The 27,558-nt window shown below is 38.1% G+C and overlaps 1 protein-coding gene and 1 non-coding gene across 3 annotated transcripts in view; both read right to left on the minus strand.

The window, feature by feature from the left end:
- The window catches only part of LOC131440385 (fibroblast growth factor receptor homolog 1-like), a 93,450-nt gene that overhangs the window by 23,179 nt on the left and 42,713 nt on the right, over positions 1-27,558 (minus strand). The gene's annotated exons all lie outside the window — the stretch shown is intronic.
- LOC131426788 (U4 spliceosomal RNA) lies at positions 13,909-14,046 on the minus strand. The gene has a single exon (XR_009229203.1). It is a non-coding gene; the product is annotated as a U4 spliceosomal RNA (small nuclear RNA).

Consider the following 27,558-nt stretch of genomic DNA (forward strand, 5'->3'; position numbering starts at 1 on the left):
CCATTGTACGTGGGCCCGAGCATTAGCTACACTCAGAAAAATCCACACGTTGATCTTATGTAAAAAATCACGTAGTTTCCAAAAATGGCTTTGTCATCGGAATTCACGTGATGTTCTTAACAACAATCAGATCATGATTGAATATGAAATGTACCGTGTGTCAGAATTATTGCTGTTGTCATATATTTTTTATGTGTCACGTACTTACTTGAATTCATTACACTCAAATAAAAATTCACGTTCGATTCACTTAAAAAATCACGTAAATTGGTTTCAAATGTCAAATTGAATATTTTACGCGACGAAAACGAACATCCCCTAAAATGAATAGAGTCATCACATAAGGTTTACGTGAATTGACCAAACGTCAAACAATCTACGTGAATTTCCAGTGTGAAAAACTCGATTTTGAAAATGGCGAACAGTGGCTCTCAAATTGTAAGTAGTGTAAATATTTGCGAGAAATGTTATTTAATTACAATTTTTTACTACATCGACCGGAACATTCCAGTATGAAAGTTTCCATGTGTTAACTGGACCGAGTGACTGCGTGAGTTCGGAAGTTTGCCGCTCCTTCCGAATGCTTCAAACATGTCGTTGGTCCATCGAAAAACGAGTTCAAAATCGGTATGAAGCTAGAGACACTGGAACCATGTATTGCGACTTCAACCTGCATCGGTAGTGTTGTGGGAGTTCTCGTATCTCGACTTCGGCTTCGGTTGGATGGCAGTGACAATACGATTTCTGAAGGCTTGCCGATTCGAGATCCCACGTTATTAGTTGCTTTTTATTTCCAGCCATTAAAATTCTATGCTAATTTTCTGAAATAAATGTTTTATTTTTCATTTCCTAGATTTATATAAGAATCTGAAATCTCCCTTTTGACTTTAACCAATATATAAAATAATAATTCTCTGGTATCTAAATTTGATATGAACTGATAGGTAAATGTGATATGAGCAGTACGTTACATTTAACCTATGAAACACGTAACTTTTACTGGATTATGCATTAAACAGCTTTCAATGTCAGTCCATTAAAATCTACGTGAAAAGTAGGGTGGAAAATATTCACATAACTTTTCACGTTACTATAACATGATTATTATTTTGAGTGTATGTCAACCATATGTTCATTTTGTGCTCGGATGCAAATACAATATGGCGTCTGTTGAAAAACCTAGAACAAACTACATAGGCCAAATCCTTTTTTGACCCTTTTTGGGTATTTATCACAGTGATTTTAAGGTAAATAATTGCTTATTATTTTCATCAACAGCTAATTTCTGTGATTCTTTCAAATGTTATTATTATGCGGTATTACGCGAGTTCTGTGTACCAAAAATACGAAACTGAAACACAATTCAATTTTTCTTTTCTTACAGTTCTAAAGAGGGGACGGGTGTATCGTAATGGTTAGTCGATGCCTTTCATGCAGCTCACCTGGGTTCGAAGTTTTTCACAAAGTTTTTCAAAGGCGAAAATTTCAAAGGCGCAAAAATTCGAATGAAAAGTGCGTCATCCACAATATCGACACTGTGAATTCTGAAAACAAGGTATGAATTGTCAAGGTATTTGAACTTTTATGTAATACTTATTACTCATGGAACTTAATGTTGAAAAATCTTCCATGGAGGGTGGTTATAACCCCAAGTTCCAACCCGGTGACCAAAATTAGGTTAAAACCGGGTATAAATAAAAAACTTTTAAATAATAATAATAACCCCAAATTCACCCACCCCCCACTTTGTGCGGGCCTGTGTTCATTTGACATGCCGCTGAGGCTTAGTAGTCGGTGAGTGTTAAAGTGTAAATTTTTTAAATTCTCTAGTGCCAGAACTTTTGGATGTATATTTCCAAGAACAAATCATATTCGGTGAATGTTTTTAGCTGAATGAAATGGTACTATTGTGTTTTATGATAAAATAATTTTAATTTATGGTTTGGCAAAATTGAAATAAATGAGTCGTACATTAATTGCTGTTTTTATACAAAAACTTGCTGATTTTTTGGAGCTCAATACAATTTTCGAGTATGTACCAACAAAATAGAACAAAAGATAAATGATGATTTGGACAAATTCTGCGTTCACTATGGCAATTTACTCAATATTCAACGTTTCAAAGTTTGCATTGAACGCTCCCGCAGAGTTCTCTCGGATAGTGCGCACAAGCGACAGCATTTTCACGAATTGTTTCCCTGAGCCAAACAGTGAATCACATTATAAGTGAAACGTTTTCAGTATTCATTTAAATTTTGGTTTTAACTAAAAAACAACTGCATTTTATTTCTCACTATTTTTTCTCATCATTTGTTATATTTCTTCAATACACAATATTTTGTTATGTTCTATTTTTTCCTGCGTCAAAATGTGACTAGACATTTTCGCCCCACCCATTTTGAGATTCTCGATTTCGATCTTGGTGCACTCCGAGCCAGATTGCACCCGTGAAAGCAGGGTTATGAACCTCAAACAAAATGCGTTTTGTTACTGAAGGTGGTATCTTTCGAACAGTATATAACATTCCGAGTGGAAGTATTATTTTCCGCACTATTTTTGCACAAGACCAAAAGTGGCCATTTCCGCCCCGGTCTCCTCTAATAATTATTTTATTTATCGTAGCTTTGAAAGTTAACGTTAATTTTAGTTTTGATTCAGCTATATACCCTGAAACCTCAATTTACGCGCAGAGCCGGGGGTGCGTAAATTAAATTTCGCGTAAAGTAAATAAAACATCGCGTTATATCAATTTTTTTGCGTAAAAAAAGGTTTTTCGAATTTCATTTGGTTTTAGTGTAAATAACATGAACAATCCTACTACGTCCGCTGCTTTAGCATCTTAGACTTTCTGAGTATGTTCTGAGACTAGGAAAATGCTGAAGAGATGTTCCAAGATCCAAGAACTACTTGGAGTTTCGTCCTTAGGGTTAGTCCCTGTGACACAGCAAGAATTACAACGGCTAATACATTTTTTGTTTGTGGTTCATACTTTTAGAGCTACACATTGCTTGCTTGTCTATTTATAGTTGTTCCATGCAGGTTCCCAGTCGTCCAAGAACTTCAATGAAAACAGGTCTTAAGCTTTATACGAGCATTCAGTAGTATATGTATAGTCTTTGAATGCTTCTCATAGTCGTAGAGCTACATACTGCTTACTTGTGTATTTTGATCTTTTCTCGGAACATTCCCTGTCGTCCAAGAACTTCAGTGAAAACAGGTCTAACGATTATATACAATATTTGTTTTCCAGATAATTTTGGATGCCCAAGCTCTTATTTAGATTCTTTGAAACTAAACAATTCATTAAAATAGTTTTCACAATATTCAACTCCCTGAAGCATGTTAGATTATGTTGTATATGTACGAGGTTTGTTCAAAAAGTACCCGGAATTCTCATTTTTCTAAAAAAATATTTATTTACTCGTCTACATCTATATGGTCCCCTTCAAAGTAATCCCCCTAGATATAATACACTTATGCCTGCGTTTTTTCCAGTCTTCGAAACACCCCTGATAGTCACTTTTTGTAATGCTCTGTAGCACTCTCAGCGATTCTGCCTTTATCTCTTCAATCGATGAAAAACGCTGTCCTTTCATGGGTCTCTTCGACTTTGGGAACAGGAAAAAATCACACGGAGCGATATCTGGTCAATAAGGAGGTTGGGGCATGATTAAAGTCTTGTTTTTAGCCAAAAAATCACGAATAAGCAACGATGAATGAGCAGGTGCGTTGCTGCCACTCGTTTCATACCCAAAACATTGGAAAAAATATGATGGCATGAGCCAACTGATATGCCAACTTCATCAGCAACTTCTCTAATAGTGATTCGGCGATCATCCATAATCATTTTTTCCACTTTTCCCACATTTTCATCGATTATTGACGTGCTGGGTCGACCGGAGCGTTCGTCGTCTTCAACGTCTTCGCAGCCATCTTGGAAACGCTTATACCACTCGTAAACACTTGTTTTTTTCATAGCAGACTCACCGTAGGCTCTCTGTAACATTTCGCACACTTGGTTACACTTTATTTCATTTTTCACGCAAAATTTAATACAAATTCTTTGACTCTTCAATTCTTCCATTGTTTGAACTAACAAAAATCGCCGAGCTCAAAAAAACACGTCTACACCAGCCGCTACAAGACAGAATGTAAACAATGAATACAGCTGAAAATTTCACCATACATTAGGGACATATGTACCAACACAATAAAAAAAAATTTGACCACCGGACTCTCCAGACGCGCGCAATTAAAAAATTCCGGGAACTTTTTGAACAGACCTCGTATATAAATTGAAATTTCCATCATTATGCAAAAATCTTTTTTCACACGATCATCGCGTAAATTAAATAAAAAATCGCGTTATTTCAAATAAAAAAAAGTCTCGTAAATTCAATTCGCGTAAATTAAGTTCGCGTAAATTGAGGTTTTAGTGTACTATAAACTGAAATTCAAGTTCGGCATAAAGAAATGCCGAATTAGATAGGTAACACGATATTTTACTGATAGCTGAGTAGCACAAATGTTTTTTTCAGACTCGTTAACATAATATTCTGATATCTCGGCAAAGCGCATTTTGATCCAAAGTTTGGCATAATAATTTGTAGTGCACATGTCAGTACAACTCAGACACTTATTTCTCATGAATGGCACAATACTTCAATACTTTTCAAATGTTTCGATATGCCAAATGAATTATGAAGGCTGTGATTATTTTATACTATAAATTAACGGAATTTTTACGGTATAATCTAGTATTTAATTATTTAAAAATGCCAGATTAGTGTTTAGTAACCTAGAACAGATAAAATATTACTCATCCGATCATTTATGGCGCTACTGTCAATATAAATCCTGTTGCTTGTATTTTCAAAAATATCGTCATAGCAAATGTGAACAAAATTTTCAATATTGAATGAAGCAGTAGTATTCAAATGTGTACGTCAATATCGGAAATTCCCTCCTGTCAATTATGTTCAATTGAAGTGATCCCATTAAGAATAACATAACACACCAAGCAATAGATTAAGTTTATCATTTGCTAGGATTAGCTAACCTACAGCTATTCAAATGGTCTATATATCACCCTTTTTCCTGATAGGCATCTCCAATTGTACTGACTATCACTAAGGCTACCCTCCGTCCGGACCCATTCCACATCCTGCTCAACTATGCCGATAGTTGGCTTACGGACAGATATTAGATCCACTTTTCACAGTACATTGGCAGAGATGCTTCGACTACCTCTATTCCTGCCTCGCTATTCAATATCTCAATGCCAAGCGTATACTTTTAACGCAATCGAGAAAAACACTCCGAGGGAGAGAAAGGGAGAGAAAGAGCAGAGGTCTGCTTATGCTGAAATTGATTGGTTGTTTATTAAGACAACGCAGTTAATTTAGGTTAATTGAACTGCGGGTCGTCTGGAATCGAGAAAACGAAGACACGTATATTGGTAAGACTGAGATTTCCTCGCTGGGACTCGGGGCCTGCTATGCCGAACCTGTAAATCATCCGGAAAACTGGCAGTTTTTCATAGGTGAATTACGTTCTCTTTGTGGAAAAGAGGAAATACGGAGCCAAGAATACTTCGGAAACATGTATCCGAGCTGCCTCCTGGAAGGCAGGAAATGTGCCCAGATTGACAGATAGAATTCTACTGCTGCAGTTCGTCCAATCAAGCATGCATCGGGAGACCGGGCATGAAACGGGAAAAGAAGCCGCCACAGTCCAGCCAATCGTGAATTGAAAGATAATAAAAGAGGAACTCCCATAAAGGCAACCCTTTTGAATGATTGCATATTCATTTATTTTTATTAGGAATTGCTTCTTGTCGGCAGATCGGGTTTGACTTCCACGTTGGCGGTAGTATCGGCAATAGCGCAAGTTGTATGGTGCGCTTTGAAGTTTAGGAAGGTTTCCGTTCGAGTTTCAGCATTTCCGGATTGAGCAGTACTGTAGTGCTGCCGTCATAATATTACTAGTTTAATAGTTCTCAAGATTTCCACATGTTATTTAGCTATGTTATCATACGACAGACCACCGTTGCTAATTGTTGAGATTCCAAAATGTCTGGATCGAGACCCAGTTCAGTAAACCCCACCACGAGGATTAGGAATTCGCGACAAATTTAGAACTGCCATAAATTAAAATTTCTGTCAGAATGATGCTCTCGCAAACAGCCACAGAACACGACTAATCACTGCGAGAGTAATTGAATGTCATTTCCGTTCTACGAATCTCGGTCTAGAATCGCATACTGCACGCATCATGCTGACCTGAGCATCACGTATAAACATCAGCGAAGCATAATGAGAAGAAGATGTGCATCTTGTCGTATGCTTCAACTTATGAATGAAACAGAATCCTACAACGTCATCGACATTGGGGACTTTCGGTTTGCAACTGCAGTGGAATTGCGATGATCTCCGTGAAACAGGGAACGAAATTAAAGCAGGTGCAGCTACCTTTCATTGGAATAATTAATTAAATAACCCAGAGGCACGCGTGGATCAACCGCAACTAACGATGAAACATACAACGGATGACGGATTGTTTTTTGAGAGCAAGTTCCTCCGGGACTCTGTAACATGGTATAGAAAGCGTTTCATAGTGTTTTCATGGAATATGAAAAATGTGTGTATGATTTACGGCTCAAGCTCGGTACGATGCGGATTCAATGTTTTGTCATGAAATGCAATTTATTTTGGTGCATTATGGATGGAACAAAAAACATTCACAATACTGATCGAACTGTTGAAAAAACTGCTGTCATTGCCCTCTTTCAACACAAAATAAGAATATTGACTTACACAATATTTCTTTTATTTGATGAAAATAATCAAAAAGACCATCCCGTACATAGCATAGTTGCTCCATTTGATTCGCTTGATGATTATATGTAACACATGGATCAATAAGTCCCAAGACTAAAGCAGAGATGGCGCTCGTAGTAAACCAGTAACCACGTCTTTCTAGAGTACTGACCTTTGCTTGAAACGGGTCAAAATTTTAAGTCGATCCGACCAGAAACAGCTGAGTTATCGAGGTTGGAGTAAAGTCGTTTTGTAGTTTGCTTAAAAAATGGAAAAACCGAGTTTCGTGTTTTGATAAAACATTGTTTTTTAATGGGTAAAAACACTGTGCAAGCGAAACAATGGATTGAAAAATGTTATCCGGACTCTTGTCCATCAAAAGCAACGACTTGTCGGTGGTTCGCCGAGTTTAAACGTGGTCGTGCCGACACAAATGACGCAGAACGCTCGGGTAGACCTGTGGAAGCCGTTACACCGGAAAATGTGAGTGAAGTGACAAAAATTATAATGAAACATCGTAAAGTGAAGCTCCGTGAGATTGCTGAGATGACACAGATATCATATGGAAGTGTATTTACTATCCTTCATGAAAAATTGAGCATGAAAAAGGTTTTTTTCCAAGTGGGTGCCGCGATTGCTTTCGATGGAACAAAAACAGCAACGAGTCGATGATTCAGAAAGCAGTTTATCGCTATTTACTCGCAACAAAAAAGATTTCTTGCGTCATTACGTGACCATGGACGAAACATGGATACATCACTACACTCCAGAGTCGAAGCGGAAGTCATCTGAGTGGCGCACAGCTGGCGAAAGCCGTCCGAAGCGTCCGAAAACGCAGCAGTCAGCTGGCAAAGTCATGGCGTCAGTTTTTTGGGATACTCATGGCGTGATTTTCATTGACTACTTCGAAAAAGGTAAATCGATCAACAGTGATTATTATATTGACTTACTGGTGCGTTTGAAGGAGGAAATCGCAAAAAAACGACCGCACATGCAGAGAAAAAAATCCTTTTTCATCAAGACAATGCACCCTGCCACAAGTCGATGAAAACAATGGTGAAATTGAACGAATTGGGCTTTGATCTGCTTCCCCACCCCCCCCATACTCGCTAGATTTAGCCCCCAGTGACTACTGGATCTATGCTGATCTTAAAAAAATGCTCCAGGGAAAAAGATTTGGCTCAAATGAGGAGGTCATTGCTGAAACTGAAGCTTATTTTGAAGCGAAAGATAATTTTTTTATAAACATGGTATTGAAAAATTGGAAAAACGTTGGAACCATTGTCTTAATTGTCTTGGAAACGTTGGAACCATTGCTTAATTGTCTTAAAAATCAATAATCGATAAATTTATTGATTTTTAAGACAATCGTTCTTCGTTTTTAAGACAATGTGCTCAAGAATGTTCTAGTTCTAGATGCTTTTTGATGACAGTTTTTAAATTTGTATCTGGTGCTCGGCAATCGTCTCAGAAAAATGTATGATGGCAATCCTTATTTTGGTAACTGTCAATTATTGTCGAACTTGTCAGCCGACAAAAGCGTTCTAGACTGGATCACGAATTACCGAGTAATCAGTAGTCAAGGGTAGAAAGAATTTTGCTCCATTGTTGATGAAATTATTATTACAAAAGTTCAGATTGGCCATGAGAAGTTTTTTTCAATAATAACTCATTACAATTAAAAAAAGACTGGCAAATCCAAAAACAAAACGTCACAAATTGCAATAAGAAAGACAACACAATGTTTAAAATCTCGATAGACGGAATTTCTGATTTCGGTACATACGTCGTTTACAGACAAGTTCAGCAATATATTATGCCGAACTTCGGCAAATTAAAATATTACTTTAACGAATTTCGGAAAAGAGCGCGGGAACTATCAATAAAATTTCGTGTGTAGATTCAAAATTGACATCAGAACTATTCGAATGACTAAAACTAAATAGTCGATTACGAAATAAATTTATTTCAGTTTAAGCGGTATTCAGTTTTCGATTCGAAATGTACACCCTAATTTTAATTCGCACTACAATTTCTTAAATATGTCTACACACTCCTCAGGTGAATTTAAGTTATTTCGGCTACACCGATTTTAGAACTCCGGTTCCAGTATCGAATCGTTTCTCAAAGCTGAATTATTTTTTCAAAAAGGCCAAATCGAACTTCAAAAACAAAAATTCAAATTAAATGACTTAAGGTCCCATACAAAATTGAAAATACGTATTGAATATTTTTGAGTTCTAAACAGAAAAAATAGTTAGATGAAAAAAATGTCTATGTGGCTGCTAGAGTTCAACGATAGATTCAAAAGTAAACTACACTCTTAAAAAATTTGAATTTTACAGGTGACTTAATCCCTCATACGATGTAATTCATAAAGACCTAATTTGTCAAATGACGAAAAATTATATTTGTAATGATTTAATGTTAGATGCGCTTCAATTTTACTGGTTTCAACTGTAACTTGCGTTCAACTAGCAGGTGCGACTATATGAATTTAAATGCACCTTTTACCAGCCAAGCAGATGCATGCTTCTGTGGATCGGTCGATTACCAGACGTACTTGCGATCCAATGATTCTCGATTCAAGTCGCGACGGTTGCTCTCAGTATTATTTACAATTATTTTATCATTAGACACATTATCACAGCGATGGTTTTTTGTCGCATTTGGCATGACGTATAATATATAACGTATGAAAAATTGTAAAAAATAAATGGAAGTTTATTTCTAATGACTACTTTCCGAAATTATAATAAGTAATATTAATGCAACCATGTCACAGTCACTTTAAATCAAAGTAGCTATTCGGTAGTAGCTATATTTCGAGCACGGAGGGTAAAATGCCCGCAAAATTCCGATTTCCTCAAAAGGAACATCGAAGTTTTTTGAAAATTTGTGGGCATAGGAATATCATCGAATTTAGAGAATTTTACATTCATGAACTTAACAAAAAATTCACAAACCAAACGTTTTTTATTTTCAATATTTTTTTTTTGAAAACTTAAAAGCATATTTTAAATCTTCGAATCTCCGGGCCTCCTCAAAAGTCCTAGCCCGGCTAATTCTCCTCCTTTCCCCCTACCCCACGGCGGCCCAGCAAACTGTTACTAGGCGCAAAACCTAAGAAAATCTAAAATAAAAGTCTAAAAAATTTGACTCGAAGGCAAATATTTAAAACAGATAATCGCCCTTATTCTGAATAACGACGTATTGATTTTTCGATCGAATGTGGTTCGATCGAATCATAGCTACCTTTGATTTTGCTAGCGTTATGGAGAATACCAATGAAATACGAGTGAAAAAACGATACGACGTTATTCAGAATAAGGGCGAATATCTAAATTCTAAAGAAAAGTATAAAAACATAGTTTCCATTGTGTATGAACCATGAAAACTGTACATAATAAGCTATGAGTTTAAAAGTAGTCATTTCTGTAATAAATCGATTCTTTCAAGCATGCTTACATCGAAACTGTCTTTAATGATAATATGAATAGATACGGCTCCAATGTTTTTCGATGAGGATCTTACCAAATATGACAAATTGCTGAGATATCTGTAGAGGATGAGTGAACATGGAGAAGAATTATGCTTATCAATTAAATTTGCAGTAGAACGAATACTCCAAATTATCGTATGTACATTTCGATATTATTTTTCGTGTGCTCGGCGTATTTGACCATGCATGTGAACGCGACCAACAACAATTGGCCGATTTTTGCTATACATGCTATACACCAAAAACGTCCAGTATGTGAAATCAGACAACACAAGGTGGTCTTTCGTGATGACAACGCACCACCACATCGTCACAAAAAATTTGGTTGAGTAGTACAATTAGAAAGTTCTTGCTCATGCAGATTACTCACCAGACCTGGCGCCATCAGATTATTACATGTTTGCATTGCTGGAGCATGCACGTGGTGATCGGTTGGCTATTATTGTTCCAAAGTGGTCCGCGACTTAAAAAGGTTGGGAATTACAGATCTAAGGTTTTTCTAAGAAACCAATTATTTATTTAATTTATCATAAATTCCATTACGATCAAAGTATTCACAATGATTGAAAAATCGCTCGTTGCCTCTTTGGCTCTCGGTACTGACATCAGTTAGAAGTAATTATTCTGTAATGGTTCTCGGAAATAATATCTAACGATTACAAATCGAAACGAATCCGTATTTATGGAAGAAGCGAGGGTTATATTCGTTTAAATATTTAGTTTTGCTGTATAGTAAAATACACACATTCCCCACATTTTTTGTTTGACTACGTTATCAATCTGTTAAGTGTATCTTCATTGAATACAATGACCACTTTCATAAATGCTCGTTATTTGTGACGCGTGCATCAGACTTTTCCAACTCATCCGTATTGTTTGCGTCAGAGGAATGTCCTTGTACCGCCCATAATCGATCCATAAATGACACCGTTTTTGACGGATTTTCAATAAAAAAATAGACACTTTGTCCGTGACCAGCATTGTGAGTCGTTTCCAATCCTCCCGTAATGGTATTCATCGTTCCTGCTTCCTTCAGCGGAACCTTCCCGACGATCAGCCGCAAATAGCGCGGTTCCCTATTTTCTCATGGTTCGGTAACGTAATTCCTCGAGACGGGAACGCGCGATGAAATTATTCTAACACCTGCGACTGTGCGCACATTCCAGAACAAAAACGGCTGGCCGTGACTGGAATTAATAGGATGACGATTTGTCTACTGTCGAGACAGATTGGAGAGCACGCATTGGGGCTTGGTAATATCATTGGCTGTCTGGAAACACTGTTTGTGTGATCGACCGTTGCTAGTCTGCACAAACAAAAACGTGGATGTAAATTTACACGCGCCTACGCTCGAGATTACGAGTGCAAAACCGTTGAAAGCTACCATTTTAATTTAATGTTTCAATTTAGCTGCTGTCGGTTTGCTCTCCCCGAGAGTGGAATCCTCTCGGTTGCCAATTGATCATTTCCAGATAACTACACTGACTCATCATCCCATCGTCATGCCTTGCCTGTATGTCTCACCAATTTGACGTTTAACGCAACGAACAGTACCGGTCCATTGAGAAATATAATTACAAAGTAAAGCATTCACTCGTGTGTCACTTGTAATCTGCTTTATTCACCATCAGACAACCAGGTTGCTTATTGCTTCGTGTTAGCGTTCCTTACAACCGCTCCCAGTAGTGCTCCCCCCTTTCTATTTACCGAGTGAAAATTTACTCGGAATAATATTTACAGACTCTCTGGTCCACGATGACGCAGACCCATCAGCAGTGGCCTGGCCACCATCGATGCTGACCGGGCAGGCACAGCAGTAGTTCGTACGTTGTTTGTTTGTCTTCTGGGGCCAACTAATTTTGGAGAGTGCCGCGAGCTAAACGCGCTAATTTCACAAAACACACCCCGGTCAGCGGCACGGTAGTTCCAAACACGCCTGTTGGCGGTCGATTCCGGAAACGATGCATCGAAAAGGTTGACGACTAATCGAATTTATAGGTTTGAAGCCATACTCTGCCACTGTATGGAAACCGTCCATTCGTGGATAACTGCAATTGACAGCTCGAGGCGTAATAAAATCCCAGAAAGGAAAACAATTAAATGTATAACCTAAACAATGGATACTTCCTGAATGTCTTAGGGCAACATGGTAATTACTAAGGACTCCATTGGTGAACATTTGTCCAATCGAGACGGGCTCGTTGCATGCTTGTCAGTTTCTAAACAGTTAAATTAATTGGCATTGCTGCAATTTCTATCTCGATTCCCTATTCAAAGAATTCAAATATTCATACCAGGCTGACATTGATTCATTGAGGCTGACACTTGTTACGCTGCTGCTAAGGAAAGGACTGACTGCAGTCAAATAGTCATCTCGTTAGTTTGACATTATTTTGCTACTTTCTTGTCCTGCAATCTACGGACTACGATATAAAAAAAAACACGAATACTTCCCAAAATTTATTCACGATAAAATGCTCTCCTTATTTTATTATATCATGCTGGACAGTCACGAGTCATCTGTGCTTCCTGAATACATAAATAAAATGATTATGCTACCGTAAGATACCTTATTTCTAACGGAAACCTACCAAAATGGCAGTACACGATTCGTTCTAAGAGGTAAAAAGTTGAAAGATAGCTTCATGTATTCGCTAGATAGTTTCTAGGAAACTGAAATGAAAACACTTGAAACTAACCAGATCACCAGCCTCTTACGAAGTCGACTTAGAGGAACAAAATTACACTTGGCTTCCGTGCTCCAATGCGTACTTCACAAACACTTAACATGTTTTAGTACAATCTTGCTTATAGTAATTGTTTATAGTATAAATAAGACGACTATCTCAAGTATACAAGAGAATAATTCAAGAATTTGCATCAGATTCAGCCTTTCCCAAGCGTCAAAGGTAATTTTGTATTTCATCACATCTTGACGCCTTATAGATTGTGGTAGTAATATTTAAAGTGCTTCCTCCTATCCTTAAGCAAACTCAGTCCATGCAAATTGAAGGTGTTAAGAAGGGTTATGAAGAAGGACGAGTATGGCGTGATGGATAAGTCGATACCTTTCCCGCAGTCCGCCTGGGTTCTGTTTTGCGATGATGCTCTTTCATTAGTTATAAAAATCTTTCAAGAGATATAAAAATAAAAAGTTACTATGAGCATTTCTTTGTTTTCGATCTTTCGAAACTTATTTTAGTGTTTAAATTACTTGAACATTAACTCAAGTATTGATTTAATTAACAAGCTTGACATAATAATTTTTATAACTGCGACAAAGTTATTGGATTCGAATATTTAAACCATTGCCGAAGGCGCCAAGGTCGTAGCTATTTCATTAAAAATGTTTTTGGAACAAGGTTTTTCACTTTAAAGTAATAATTAAAATTATAAATAATAATTTTGATCATCCTAAGCTAAATAATTGCTTATAGTGAATACATCAAACAACTTGGATGAACCGTGATAGTACAATAAAAAAAATCGTATTACAAGCAGCAATAGGTATACTAAGGAAAGCTTATCCTGTAATTGGGGTTTTTCGTTCTTTTATTTTGAGCGTAGATTAAAAGACTTTGGGTTTTCTAATCTGTATTTTTATTATACATGATATCGACTCTCATAGAAATAATATAAAACCAATATAGAGTGAAGGCTTTTAACTAGCAATAATCGCACCTCGGTTGAACCTCACTGGGTACGATATTGCCACTGCGCAAAGCTAAAGTGAAAGACATGTGCACTGTTAATTTACTATTTATTTAGTAATTTAATGATTGACAGTGATCGTCGTTCACGCTGCCTTTATCTCTTTCCAAAATTCATGAGATTTTTAGGAGAATGAAACAGTAATTTTGAATTTTGATTTTTATTTTTCGGATTTCCATTCATTCAATCCATGTGGCACCCATTTTTCACACTTTTGGACTCCTTCCATAGTTTATAAATGGTCAGGAATTGTTAGTTGTGCAACATTACACATTGCTGCCATTCGCTTTTGACTGGAAGTATCATCAAAAATAAAAAATGAAATCAAGCTTTCGAAAATCTGTATGATATAATGATAATAAATTAATGCACAACGAAGTAGTCTTTAGAACCCAAATTTAAAGATACCAAAACTTTTCTTCGTCTGAATCTTATGATGAAAGAACATTGGAAGTGATTTTTGCATTTGAGCGTCCCGAAATAATGATTTGATGAAAAACATGTAAAATCACATCTGAAAATGGAAACTTATTTTGTTAATTTCCACTTTCGTTTATTGGATATAATGTAATTGGTAATCTTTCATTTTTACCACTTTACATAACTACCGAGGCATTATCTTATCAGAAGAAAATAACCTTAAGGGTAACATGAAAATAGATGCATTCACTACGAGTTCTCGCGTAGCTATAACGGCCACATTGAACAATTCTCGAACTATTTTTTCTGCGGTAGTGCTTCTTAGAACCAAAGAAGGGTATTGTATTCGATTTTGTCTTGATTCGTTTATTGAAAGTCGAGTAATCGGCAAAATAAAATGGAGACTCTACTAATGAGATGACTATTGGCAGGGCTTTTTTTGTCAGTTCCCCCTAAGAGGCACGCTAGTGCACAATTTGTTGTACCCCCTCCATAATGTTTTACGGAGAAAATATTTAAGTCATTCCTTGTTTCACTGGTGGAAAACATAATATTTTAGTAAATAATAATAGATGCTTATTATGTTTTTATTTAGTTTTAATTGTTATCACAAAGTATCTGTTGTTTAGAATCTACGCTGTAAATTTTAAAGCAGCCTTAAAATTTTAATCAGATTTTGCTCTCGAATATTTTCGTAACTATTCTCTCGTTGTAGCTCCTATGGTATGGACAGTGTTGATGAAGAGAGTCAAATTCAAATGAATCTCTTTCGAAATTCTAGTTTTGTGAGTTGTAGAATGATTAGTGTTAAAAATTCCCACCTCCATATGGTTGATGACTCAAAAACAGAGACGGTATCAACATTATTCCGATTTGGTCTGGTTAGTTGATGATCAAAGTCATTCACAGAATTATAAGTATGATAAGCCTAAAAATGCTCAGATTGAGCACGCGTGCCCCCACAAAAAAAAACCCTGACTATTGGTATAATAGCCTTACATAAATTTATACACAAATAAGAAACCATTAGGTTGTGTTCAGATTATGAGGCAATTATTACCATTTTTGCTCTATATAGTGGTATATGTTTGCTTCGGCTCTATGAAGTAAATAAAATAGTTCAAAAATTTTTCAATATTACTGTTATAGCGGCTCGAAGCGAATGCATCTATTTTCATGTTACACTATCATCTATCGAACAAAGACAGCAGATCTCACTCTAGCTAATTGTTGTCGTATATAATCTAACTAATGGAGCTGAGATGTCTACTGAAGCCGTTACCCTATAAATGCATATATACAATAATACAGGGATTTGATTCGCACTGTCGCGAAAAACAAACTATTTCATACGACAGGACCCGCCAGACAGTGTTTGTTGCGCAAGGTATGAAACTAAGTCGAAGTCGATACATTTGTTCAATTTTTTAAAGAGTGGGCGCACTCTTCTTAGTTTCATTTTACTGTCTGGCGAACGTTTTTGTATTTCGTATGCGTTACTTTTGTCCTCGGCATCCTAACGTTGAGTACCACGTCGGTAGGAGTTACTGTGCATCATTTGACACCCGTCCCAGATGGAAGACATATGTCCGCCCGTTGGATGGTTGCATTTAGTTATTTTCAGTGAATCGATCCTTGGTGTCCGTTCAAGGAAGAGCTATTCTATGTTTTACTAGCTCTGCTTTGGGCCACGAAGTTTGAGAAGCTAAAACAAAAAATAATTCACGTGATTCATGATACCAATCTTCTCGTGCAAATAAATATTAGTTCGATCAAGTCATTAAATTCAAATTTGCTCCTACATTGATAACAATTAGTATACTGAGCGCCTCGAAAAAAAAGACACTGAATTAAATTACAAATTCTTCTGTAGACATTGCTCTGTCGTGAAAAAACCAAGGCATCTCGTCGAAGTGGCCAGATTTCTAAACATGTGTCATCACAACTTGCCGGCATCCGCACGCAACAAGCCGGCGACATCTCGGAACGTTTTTTTGCGCATTCTTCCTGTTCAAAATTAGTGCAATGCTGCTGCATCACAGTCTGCTTCTGTGGTTTTATTGTCACCGAAAATGACGATCAGACAGCGGTTCTGACTACCCCGAAGCATACAACTAAGAAATGGTCGGCGATAATTATCTGCTCTCTGCCGTGTTCGGATTTGGACATTTAATCATGACCTGTCATGGCGGGGAAGTTTGTCGAGTCCGTGATGATAGAGGATTACGTGACCACGTAGAAATCTAGAAATACAAAAAGTAGAGGCGCTGACAGATGGTGATATGTTACAGCCACATCCGACCATGCAACCACTCAAGAAAGTGTTTGAGTTTCGGATGTGGATCAAATCTCAACGCAACACGATATCTCACTTGTTCGGGTCCGTGATTTATAAATTCTCCAAATATATACCAATGTTTTCGAAAATTCTTATCGTGCAAAGTCTACTAATAAAACTGACACTTGTGTAGATTAAAATAAATTGATAAACATGTTCGTTGCTATTCTACAATTCATCATTCAGAGTCAATATTTTAATCCAAACTAACCGAATGTTATTATTTTGGCATCTCAAAATCTCTTTTGGCGGCAGTCGTGCCGCCGTTGAATTGTGTTCGTCTTTATGTATTTATCATTTTGGCAAACTTTCTACCTCCACATTTCGTAAATCATACCTACTTGACGATGTGGACTACTCGTAGACGATTAACACGACGACGACAAAAAACGATGTCGAACCGTCGCGTCGGTCAGCCATTCAAGCTAGATACTTGAGTAGTCATTTGTTCTCAGAGATCCTATTTATTGAAACACGCAAAGTGAAATAAAAACAACGGTGAAAGATGTATTGTGTACACACCTCGAAAAGAATGTCGCAAAACGTCCGAATGACGACACGCCTGTTAATTCGACGGGAAGATGTATGAGTGCTTATCGGGCAGAGATAAACATCGCTCAATAAATTGTCGATATGAACAATGGGCTGAATTCAATGGATTGTTTTTTCGAAATGTTTTTAGAGATGGATGGGAATCTCGGATGAATTTCCATTAGTTGTGGCTAAACAAGTTTGACAGCGTCATTAAAGCCATGCAGCCGTGAATCGTGATGAGATATAAAGTTAACAATTTTGTAATTTTTGCTTTGAGACCTCTCTCTCTACCGTTGCCAGCAGGTTAGAGTTAGCTTTCAACATGTAATATGATCTTCGCATATTGAAACACCTTGCTAAGTCCTTGCTTCGATAACTACAACATGGGAGAAATAATACACAATAACGATACTTGGCTGTGGGATATGGATACGACAATACTATACGAACGAGCAATACGTCTCGATCAAGTCAAGTCATTTGGCGCACTAATTCTTGACCACAAACAACAACAAGCAGCGACTGACGTCGACCTCTTTCAATCACAAGTTGCTGACAAAACAAGATGGTAGAGCTGATGTGTGGAGTGATTCCCTGCAGTTCCGTCGACAATTTCCACATTGTCCTGTAAAAGATTTTTTCTCTCATTGGTTAAATTATCATTAGCTATTTCTCTGTTACATACTAAATAAATACTTCGATGTCCGGAACCAATGCTACTTTCTCCTAGAAATCAGGTCAGTAAAAGATTCATTTACCGAATAGTCGGCATGATGGTCTCCAAGTACTGGAATTACCTGAACGTCATGAAGAGTTCGACATTACGACTTTTTCGCTACAGCTCGATGATCGAGCCAACCATATTTCGTATTGTGATTCCCTATTTGACCTCGATCGAGTTTACAGTTTAAAAAGTATTAGATTATCGAGAGATCGAGAGATAATCTATACAGCAAAAAAATTGTTTCAACCTTGATGTGATTCTCAATCGATGTGAACAAAATTTAGACGTACATCAAATAGAATAATTTTGTGTTTTTGAGAAATATTGCAGATCACACGTTATTACGTCGAAACAACGTATTGAGTATATTACATCAGCTTGACAGTATACTGAATGCGATTCTAATAGGAAATCATGAATTTTTTTGTGTAATATTACAACCCTTAGAACGACATCAATACTTTTCTCATATTACATCGTAATCGCTGCACATCAGTAGTGAGTAGTGATCATCATCGAGATTGTTACCATTCTTTTTTTTGCTGTGTACACTCGATAAGAAATACTCAAAATCTATGTTCCTATATTGCAGTTGGCCTCAAGTTTTCGGATACGTAATAACAGCGGAAATTTAAACAATAATGAAGGATTAGATTCAGTTGCAAGCAGAAATTGAAAAAAACTATCAAATCATGTTTCTTTTTCAAGTGAATTGCATGCATGCAGAATATTTTATACAAAAGTATTGCTTTTTCTCTGTAATTGCAAGATGTCAAATCCAGCCAAAACAAAACGGAAAAAATTTCGACATATTAGGAGCACATTTATTACCATAACGACGGTTGGTTTGGTCGCATCAAACAAGCAAGCCCGTATTTTCACGCATTACTCATCTTGCTTCGATGCCTTTTCCACAACTAAAATATAAGTCAAATAAAATACGTTATGCTACACACATATTTTCAAAATCCGTTTTTTTTTTCAACATACCGTGTGTCCGTTTTTTTTTCAACACACGGAAAAAAGCATTATGTAGAAGTTGACCAATTTTCGATCTCAACACCCTTGAAATGCGAAAACTACCAAAACAACCTTCACATATTGATGGGTTGGAAGTCACAGATTATAACATGATAAGTCCAACCTAAATATGTCTTCACGATTCTAATTCAAGAAAAAGATTTAATGTTATGCTAGCGGCAATATTAAACAAATGAAAATCTTTTCTGATAAAAGGTACTTACCTTACCTAACAGCTATAGACCTGGGGTGTCCTTTGCTGTATCAAGAATACGTCTCCACATAACTCGGTCCATGGCTGCTCGTCGCCAGCCACTCAAGGCACGGATGCTCCTGAGATCACCCTCCACTTGATCGATCCACCTTGCTCGCTGCGCTTCTCTTCTTCTTGTACCAGTCGGATTAGATTCAAGAATCATTTTCACTGGGCTGTCGTCCGACATTCTTATGACATGCCCAGCCCAGTTGTACAGACTTCCGGAAGATAGAGTTTTCGTGTATCATTTGCGCGGTACAGCAGTTCCATCGCTTCGCGATCTTGGTCTTCCTGGTGGCGCTTTTTCCCCCGAAAACCGTGTTCTGTCTATTCCACGCCTGTCTGTATCGTTCCTCGTTCGCTCTAGTGCGGTGTTGCAGCATCCTCGCCCTTGCTGCATTCTTCTCTTCGACCAACTGCTGACATTCGCCGTCAAACCAGTCATTTCCTCGATTCGATAACCTCGTACCTAGAACGGTTGCAGCAGTGCTACTCACGGCGGACCTTATGTTCCTCCAGCCGTCTTCAAGAGTCGCCGCGCCGAGCTGCTCTTCCGTTGGTAGCACTAGCTCCAGTTGTTGCGCGTATTCCTCTGCAGTACGAATGCTACGTAGCTGCTCGAGATTGAGTCCCGGCGTTTCTATGCGACGAGTATTGTGCACCATCGATAGTTTGGAGCGCATACAAACCGCGACAAGGTAGAAGTCAGAATCAATATTGGCACTGCGGTAAGTGCGGACATTGATGACGTCGGAGAAGAATCGCCCGTCGATGAGAACGTGGTCGATTTGATTTTCCGTATGTTGATCAGGTGATCTCCAGGTGGCTTTGTGGATATCTTTGCGGGGGAAGAAGGTGCTTCGAACTACCATTCCTCGGGAGGCTGCAAAGTTTACGCATCGTTGACCGTTGTCGTTTGTTACCGCGTGCAGGCTCTCCAGCCCGATCACGGGCGTGTACATTTCCTCCTGGCCTACCTGAGCATTCATATCGCCGATGACGAGTTTTACATCCCGCCGTGGACAGCTGTCGTAGGTTTGTTCCAGCTGCGCGTAGAATGCTTCCTTCTCGTCATCGGGTCTCGTCTCATGTGGGCAGTGAACGTTGATGATGCTGTAATTGAAGAAACGGCCCTTGATCTTCAATACGCATATTCTATCACTGATTGGCTGCCACCCAATCACGCGCTGGCGCATCTTGCCCAACACTACAAATCCCGTTCCTAGAACGTTGGTTGTGCCGCAGCTCTGGTAGAAGGTAGCCGCTCGATGCCCACTTTTCCACACCTTCTGTCCCGTCCAACAATGTTCCTGCAGTAGCACTGACATCGGACATCGAAGCCGCGGATTTGAAGCTCATCATGCAGCATTCGGTCGTATCCTGGGAAGCCAAGCGATTTGCAGTTCCATGTGCCAAGCTTCCAATCGTAGTCCTTATTTCGTCGCGTAGGTCTTTGCCGATTATTCCGAGTCGTACTTATATCCTGGTTATTCGTAACAAGTGTTTGCCGAGCGGCTTGTTAGGCCTGCACCAACCTTCTGTCTCGCCGGAGGGTCATCGTGTCAGCACTGTTTAGAGTCCCACACTGACACAAGAACGGTAATCAGCCGCTCCTAACATGGAGAACAAACGCTGTTTCGAGCCGCCACAACATGGGGAACAGACGCTCGGGTAGGCTTGCTCTCTGTAAAGAGAAAGCAAGCCCCCCCTTCCCTGTCAGCATACGACCAAGGTCCCACCGGGGTTGGTTACCCGATCTTTCCTATGGTTACTCGCACCCCAGCCGGCACCGCGGAGAGGTAGGGATAGGAGTTACTGGACAAGATGCTATGAACCACATTGGGGCCTGAATTGCGCATTGTCTAGTCGTTTACCAACTAAAAAAAATCTGATAAAAGGTAATGTTAATAAATAATTTAAGTTTTGAAACTTTAACTTTAGTTCTAGTTGAACAATTTATAGAGGGTATATCTGCGCAATTTTTTTTATGACAACCCGGACAATATGTCATTGCTTCTAAACTGATTCATAAAAAAATGAGTTGGCTTTAATTCGCCGTCTATAAAATCATACAAAACTGCAGCGTTTTCAAACATTATTTCAGAGCTAAATTTGTATTTCTGATCTATAATGTTGTTGTTTGTTTTGAAAACGTCCACTATACCAACAAGTTCTGAGATGTTCCAACAATTTTCATTATCAATATAGGTATATTACAGTAAAATAGGTGTATTACAGTAAGTCCATAAGCTAGACTTTCGATTAATTGATTTACACACAAAAATCCTATTCAAACGCGAACTTCTGGCGGGAGTAATAATTATTGCGGACAACATTTACTATACGCATGGATAGTCAAATAACTACGGAATCAAAACAACACAAATCACTGCTCGAGTTGTGCACGAACATAGATGTACAGTATTAAACGTGTTGATGTGTGAGTGGCCCTTACTTAACGAATATGCTCTCGTATATTTGTAATGAAGCGTGTTTTGAAGAAAAAAAAACACACCGCATTTTCACATGCGCTGAAACTTTAAATAAAATGATGTGCTCGCTTCGATGCAAAAATCAGCTTGGTTAACTTTGAAATCAATGACTATATGGATGTTGAATTGTTGTTTTCACGTGTAAATTTCTATCCATTGTGACACTTACTGTCATTCTGTGCAAAACATGTTAACTATAGCATAGCAGTCGTAAAATATTAAATTTGGCCGAAATGTTTGCCAATTAATTGTCCATTCTTAGAATCGTTCGAGTGACTGGGTAGACAAACGCAGCCCAGACGGGAATTAAACTACGGTTAAGCAGACCGTCAAATTAAATAAATCATGAACATGCCAGAACTCTTGACGGTCGGCGCCTGATGATACCAGAAAGAATAAACTTTGATTCACAACAAATAGCTCACGAAAACAAATACGAATCTTAAAAAAAATTCTAAATTTGCGTCCTTCTATGCTGCGCTGATTTCAAAGCCCAAACACACATACGGCGGAACACGATTGTTTTGACACAAAACAGAGGTTTTCTTTTACGTCTTTTGATTGATCTTCACATCGCTCCATGTGACCCGCAACAAGTGTCAGCTGGCATTCCAGCGATCAGTTACTCATCGTTATTTGCCGTTGAGGTTCAAGAACTGGTTATTTTTTCAATTCATGTAAAATATGATCCATTTGTGAAACGCGTATAATCCATCTGAAACAATCAACTTAGACTATAATGAGTAAATCAACAAGATTTGGTTTTTCATTTTCATTGTTGTGCCCGCGTATTTTTTAGTACGCGTAAATTTATTTATTTACACGAATTATTTACACGAATGGCACGAAAAACAAGAAATGAAATTGATAACTTCAAGAAAAGTGTCATTTGTGGAAAATGTCTAAGAATAGACACAACCAACTTGCTGAAAGTAAAATGTAAAAAAATAATAATATTGAATGAAAGTGTACGAATAGAGTACATTTTGAAATTCATTTCGGCTGTACACCAAAGTATTGCGTCGGATCAAACTTTGTCAGTGCATATAGTTAATAAATCATGGTGACGATTTCTTATGTCGCGCAAGCACATGACATGACAGTCGAAGCAGTAAGACGCTCTTTGTGAATCCAGTGTTGGGATTTTATGTTATAACTGAAAAATGATAGTTTGTCGCACAATTCATGTTCGCAAAGTGCACATCCATATCGATCTTATTTTTTTCTGGTTGTTGACTTTTCGTCGGAAACACTCCGACTGATTATGTTTCACGAAGAAATATGTAGAGGGGAAAAACACAAACAATTTTTTTTGTCTGAACCAGAACGCGGCAGACATCCTCGCATAATTGAGGCTATAAATTATGCCTGCTTCGCGTCTAGCGACATCGCACTCCTGACAGATTTTTACGATCTCTTGCCTCTAATAAAGACATCTATTAATAAAAAAAAACTTCGCTGCTGGTCTACATCACATTGAGCGCGGCCGAGAAATGCATGCAGCGTTGCTCCATTGTACACCGGTGATTCACGTATCTTTTGTTTCTTTGATAGCTGGAAACATACTTCGCTGACAGGCGCCGCCGCCGCTGCAACCGCCTACAACGATTTGGCAACACTGACGAAAACTCAAACATTGTAACTGATGCACTTGATTGGCCACTAGGGATTCTCGTGTTCCGGACCACCCAGACGGTCACTGGCCTTAGTCCCGTAGACGTAGTCTGTGAAAATTTCGCACGAGACATGAGAACGCGATCTGGGATTTTTTACGTATTCTAAATGCTTTAATGACTTGGCCGACTGAACACGGCTTTCATCGAATGGTGCAATATTCCATAGTAATCAACTCATCATCATGTATAACGAGGTTATTAATGCCTAGTTCTGTGATATGGACTTGTCTGGAACAAGTCAAGCAGAATCGTAAATGAATGCCATTCGCAAGATGATCATTGGAGATCGTTTGCTTCAGCATCGAGCTAAGCTGGTTACAGATAATCATTTCATTTTTTTTTAACTTTTACTATTGTTTGAATGGCCGATTTGTCTTCCTTCGAATTCCAACTTCAAATCGGTTGAATGTCTGTAAGGGCATCTCGTATCAATTTCGCCTACAGCAATGACACGTTTTAGATACGACTTTTTCAAACTAAACATTGGCGGGCGATGTTGGGTGAAGAAAACACTTTTCTCAAACGTTTCCAAATTTCTCTAAAGAACAATTCTAATGAGTAAGATCTGAAGAGTTTTTAGAAAGTTCAGTTTTAGTTCCACGCAATATGTTCTAGATGCTTAAAAGTACATGCACGTAAAATTTTTGCCAACTTGAATGTACAGATCAAATTCCACTTTTAACTAACTTCGCTCCCTGGAAGTACATATGGAACTTTGAGTAGCGGGATAGTACAGAATAGTGAGAATGTTTTCAAACCGGAATTGTTACTTGAAAAACAAGCTACTCTAGCCAAATCGATCGCTTTTTTGGTGAACCTTCTGACTAATTTACAATGACGTTTCAATTCAGATTGGGTATCTGAATTCTGAAAATGGATTAGTTTTCAAAGTAATTTTTAACGCCTTCAAGTCATAACTTGAAACTGTTATTATGTGAATCTCAAATTGAACTGCTAATAAAGGGTGATTTTTTAAGAGCTTGAGAACTTTTTTAAACAATAAAACGCATAAAATTTGCAAAATCTCATCGGTTCTTTATTTTAAACGTTAGATTGGTACATGACATTTACTTTTTGAAGATAATTTCATCTGCCACAACGTCGAATTTTCAGTGAATGGGCCCTAGAAAAGTTGGCAGAAAATCCGCTTTTTTATCGACAAATTTTGTTCAGCGATGAGGCTCATTTCTGGTTGAATGGCTACGTAAATAAGCAAAATTGCCGCATTTGGAGTGAAGAGCAACCAGAAGCCGTTCAAGAACTGCCCATGCATCCCGAAAAATGCACTGTTTGGTGTGGTTTGTACGCTGGTGAAATCATTGGACCGTATTTTTTCAAAGATGCTGTTGGACGCAACGTTACAGTGAATGGCGATCGCTATCGTTCGATGCTAACAAACTTTTTGTTGCCAAAAATGGAAGAACTGAACTTGGTTGACATGTGGTTTCAACAAGATGGCGCTACATGCCACACAGCTCGCGATTCTATGGCCATTTTGAGGGAAAACTTCGGAGAACAATTCATCTCAAGAAATGGACCGGTAAGTTGGCCACCAAGATCATGCGATTTGACGCCTTTAGACTATTTTTTGTGGGGCTACGTCAAGTCTAAAGTCTACAGAAATAAGCCAGTAACTATTCCAGCTTTGGAAGACAACATTTCCGAAGAAATTCGGGCTATTCCGGCCGAAATGCTCGAAAAAGTTGCCCAAAATTGGACTTTCCGAATGGACCACCTAAGACGCAGCCGCGGTCAACATTTAAATGAAATTATCTTCAAAAAGTAAATGTCATGTACCAATCTAACGTTTAAAATAAAGAACCGATGAGATTTTGCAAATTTTATGCGTTTTATTGTTTAAAAAAGTTCTCAAGCTCTTAAAAAATCACCCTTTATCATCTGACAGTTCAAATTAAAATGACAAACGCTATTCTCGTGCTAATGGAGAAGATAGAAAATGTCCGTAATTTTGTCACGCCTAGTCTTTCAGAGTTTATCTATACATCAATAAAATAAATTTCGAAATCTGAGAGAAACCAAGAACGATTTCATATCCAAGAGTGGCAAAAACTCGCTCATGAGGCTCGATTTTTTTCTATTCATCAGCTCACCTCATGGTTTACGATGCAATCCGTGGTAAAGATGAAACTCATCGCAATGATGGTGAAGATGAAACTCATCGCTGATTTAAACAAACACACTCACCTATAAGAACACCGCTGACATCAAATTATGATGGTATTGATGGTTCTCAGGTTCGATTTCATAGCGTCTAACTCTCATTCCTAGTTTTAAAAAGTGAGAGCAGAATGTGGCATCACCGTACCGAGCTACACCAGTGAGTGTATGCTTAAACCACAGAGCTGCCAACACAACCCAGATTTTCGGTTTTGTTTTTGCTGGTACTCAAAACGAGCACGAGCATTAATGTACGAAAACCAAAGTCGAACCGTAGCGGTATGTAAACCGTAAACGATTGAATTTCATGTCTCGAGCTATACACAACTGGCTACTGAACCGAATGGGTTTTCAAGCATACGAGAACATGTGTTGAGAATTCGATTGAAATGGCATCGATTCGAACGTTGGCCGCCCATGGCAACTCTGGTTGATGGGGAATACAAGCGAATCTGATTCAATACGTTGATGTACAAACTCATCAAATCACAACTCACAAATCGTCTCTCAGTGGGTTCTGACATTTGTTGTGCACTCAGCGCTCATCTGCTGATTGCTTGACACAACGATGTTGAGACGATGTTTTCTCTACACAAATGGTTACCCAGTTACTCAACTCGCTCAGTGATGCTCCTGAAACCAATTTGCAGGTGAGCTGAACTCAGTGATGATGAAGTACGGAGCAGCGATGTCAGATCTACCGAAATCTCCGTAGATCTACGGATTCGAACATTTTCTACGGATGTACGGATCCGTAGACAAAATTTACGGAAATTGGATTTTTTTCTGCGGAAATCTACGGAAATTTAAATTTATCAACGGAGAACTACGGAAACTAGTTTTGTCAGACGAGCAAAAAAAAAAGCTTTTCACCGCGAGAGCTTCCGAGAAAAATGCCAATCTACGGAAATGATACTACTGCTATCTGGCATCGCTGGTACGGAGTTAATTATTGCCAGGCCTGTTCATATCTAGTAAAATGGCGGGTGGGTAATGTCAGAGACATAACTGGGTGTCGTGAATACGAAAACAATTGACATGTTCCTTAACAGTTCCGAATATCAATTAGTTGATCAATTGTATGAATTATGCAAGCATTCCCCTTTTTCACATTTTTCGCAAAAACAAAGAAGGCTTCACTTGATCTCGATTACTATAAATTTCACACAGCGAAAAGTGCACAAATCTAATCAAATTGTTCTATATTTGCACTAAATATCCTCAGATTTGCCTTCGATTAGCGAAGAAGAAATCCTAATAGTTCTTTAGAAAACTTTCAGAGCCATTAGAACGGCTGATTTTGTATGATGCTCTCCACCGTTGTCCTCTTTTCGTTGTTGTTTCACCAATGCAAACGACTAGCATCTGTGACTTAATCGCTCTTGTCGGAAGCGAAACTAGCTTTGCAAACGACACACAATACATCTGCTCGCAGTGGCGATAGAATCCAAACGGATCCAATTTTTGTTAAGAGGTTTCTTTTTACGTGATATCGTTTGTAGCTTTTTCACTAATGGACGGTCTTAACGGCTAAAAAATTGCAGCATATAGAATTTTAATGTCGATTATTTCATTTCGGATGTGCATTTCATTGAAACAAACTATCAGGATGCTATACGGGATTCATTCCTGCCTTTCAGAAGGACCAAATTGTGGAACTCACTACGATATAAAGCACTGTTCGGAACACTTTTCTCGAAAGATTTGTTGTACAGCAGCAGATATTTTGTTCTCTCCCTCAGCGCGCGTTCTGATTGGCTGGCGTTGACATGGGTCAAATGAGACAGGTTTTTCAATAGTGTACTATTGAAATACTTCAATGCTGTTGCTATACACGTTTAAGTTGAAACATTTCGATTCTATTGGTAGTTAAATTATATCAATCCTTT

The sequence above is a fragment of the Malaya genurostris genome, chromosome 1 (genome assembly GCF_030247185.1).
Source record: "Malaya genurostris strain Urasoe2022 chromosome 1, Malgen_1.1, whole genome shotgun sequence".
In the NCBI taxonomy this organism is placed as follows: Eukaryota; Metazoa; Arthropoda; class Insecta; order Diptera; family Culicidae; genus Malaya; species Malaya genurostris.